Source organism: Engystomops pustulosus, chromosome 1 (genome assembly GCF_040894005.1).
Source record: "Engystomops pustulosus chromosome 1, aEngPut4.maternal, whole genome shotgun sequence".
In the NCBI taxonomy this organism is placed as follows: Eukaryota; Metazoa; Chordata; class Amphibia; order Anura; family Leptodactylidae; genus Engystomops; species Engystomops pustulosus.
This window is the reverse complement of record NC_092411.1, coordinates 128921149-128923623: the sequence shown is the minus strand read 5'-3', so window position 1 is coordinate 128923623 and position 2475 is coordinate 128921149. Positions and strand designations below refer to the sequence as shown.

Sequence of the window (2475 nt, the reverse complement as noted above, 5' to 3'; positions counted from 1 at the left end):
AAAGAAGTAATCCATAATTACCTAATTAACCTCTAGAGCTTCCATCTATTGTATTAAAAGAAAAATGTGAAGTAAAGGAAAAGCATTATCGTTATTCAATATTTTCCAAATGTATTCAGTGTATGGGAAGCTCTAATATTCCCTCTTGCAAGCTTTGATGAAAGATCTGCTTTTATCGCCAGCTCCCTTCTGCTTTATGCTCATTCATGTTACATTTAAGGCCTCCAGAGGGACTTCTATGCCCTTGGTAACAACATGATATAAAACTTCTTTAGAAAGCTAATATTATTGATCTTCTGTTTTAGGATTTTCTTTAGCCGGCACCAAGAGACACCTATATAGATATATTAAAAAACTGAGATCTACAGCAGTGGAAGTTTTTGTATGTTAAATCATTTTGAAAAGGAATAGCTTGAAGAGCAAATATGAGGAGGTATAATAATGATATTTGAAAATGTCAGTATTATGCCTTAACTAAATATGACCTTCTAAAATTAAAGAGGACTGTCAGCTCTCTTAACATGTCTGCTTTAGTAAATACTTCTATTCTGCATAACACAAATGTTGTCTAGAAAACCACATTGCTTTTTGATATGTAAGAAAAAATTGACAGATTTCGGTGCTACCATTAACCTTGTCAAAAGTATCCCTACAGAGTCAACAACAGCTTTAGAGCATATAGATATGCTGCTGTGCTTAATTGAAACACACATTTGTTTACAGTCTATTGTCTAGTGGAGGATGATATCTTCCCTCGGATGATGACTGTGTAAGATGGAGTGGTGGGTCCTAGATTGGGCTGCTTATCATAATACATAGATTTCAACTTACCAATGAATCTATGATCAACATCATCCGACATCCGTAAACTTCTGGTTTCAAATGTGTCCGTTACTATTGTCTGATGTTGCAGTTATCCAATAGATATATGCATAATTGATGGTTCTCCCATCATTGGATAATTTGCATAAGGAGCATAAAAGCATCATTTCCTTTAAGTCAAATGTAACTTTTCAGTTTCCTTCTAATGGGCAGATAAAAAGAGTGTACATTTTAGCGTTGGGTGAAGAAAGTGTGTTTTTGCTTAAAATACATTGGGGCACATTTACTTACCCGGTCCAGTCGCGATCCAGCGTCGCGTTCTCTGCTCTGGATTCGGGTCCGGCCGGGATTTATGAACGTAGTTCTTCTGAAAGTCATCTCATCGCGCCGGAATGCACCACCTCGGACCAGGTGAAGGTAAGCGCTCCCCAAGCGACACTTTTTCAGTTTTTAAATGCGCCACAATCCCGGGGCAATTCAGGTACAAACGGCGCAAATCGGAAATATTCGGGTAACACGTCGGGAAGACGCGAATCGGGCCCTTAGTAAATGACCCCCATTGTGCTTAGCTGTTTGCGCATGTAATGGTGTTTTCCAGCTAACATAACATAATAAAACAATACTTACCACCCTGACTGCTGTCCACACAGCACCTAGCCATAATTTACTTACTCGATACCTCATGTTATCTACCATGAAATTCATGTCTGTATTACAGTAGCAAATTTAAATGCCATCTATAATTATTAACCAGACACCCTAATAGGCATCTGCTTGTGGAAGTTTTGTTTACAAGCTGCTCATTGTTTGTATGATAGCTGAGCTCAAACAGTATTTCTGTAATTCTGAAATATATAATATAGCAGCAAATGATTTATAAAATTTATTTATTGAACCCTTTTGGGGTACAGGGTTTATTTTGAAAGGATATATTTTATTCTCTATATCCCAGAGCACAGCTGCACTATTCCCAGAAGTCACACTACTTTCTAACTCGATTCACTGTTTACTGGGACCATTAATTAAATCTTTCTTATGGCTCTTATGTTTATCTATTTGTTTCCCGAGTCATTCACTCAGCAACATAATTTCTATATCTCATACTTCTATTTCAGTATTTGATAAAGGCTGCTATGTCAGCCGAATATGTTCATATAAGAAATTAAAACTGTCCGTATGTCTAAATAAATTTCCTAATCGCATATCGGAGAGCTTGAATTATATTTTTTATGATCACAGTTATACCCATTCATGTAACTTTGATCCTGGGTGTTGACATGTTAAATACCTGCAGGGAGATTCTGATTCTTGATTGGCACCCAGCGCAGAGTTTTTGTGGCTTGCAGATATGTGCTATTGCAAAATTGGGGTCTGATATAAGACCCCAGGGCTGTCCATAGCAGATGCCTTTGAGGTCCTGTCACCAAAATTGAAAGTTTTATACCATTTAGAAGATGGAGATGCAAAAATTATAGATTTTTTTTCCACACATTAGGTTTTATTCTACATAATAAGTAAAAGGTAATAAAAAATTCAGATCTCTGAATTCAATTCTAACATCTCCTTCAAAATACAGATAACCGATGTTTGATTTGAAAGCCGCATTATAACTAATGCAGGTACGTGAGGTACAGCACATGGCGAAAAAATCTC

General features: G+C 36.7%; 1 long non-coding RNA gene across 1 annotated transcript; it reads right to left on the bottom strand.

The window, feature by feature from the left end:
• Positions 1-296: 296 nt before the first annotated feature.
• Positions 297-2233, bottom strand: LOC140086485 (uncharacterized). The gene is made up of 3 exons (XR_011849963.1): positions 2111-2233; positions 832-1024; positions 297-334 (listed from the first exon to the last, which is right to left on the bottom strand). It is a non-coding gene; the product is annotated as an uncharacterized lncRNA (long non-coding RNA).
• Between the last annotated feature and the right edge of the window lie 242 nt (positions 2234-2475).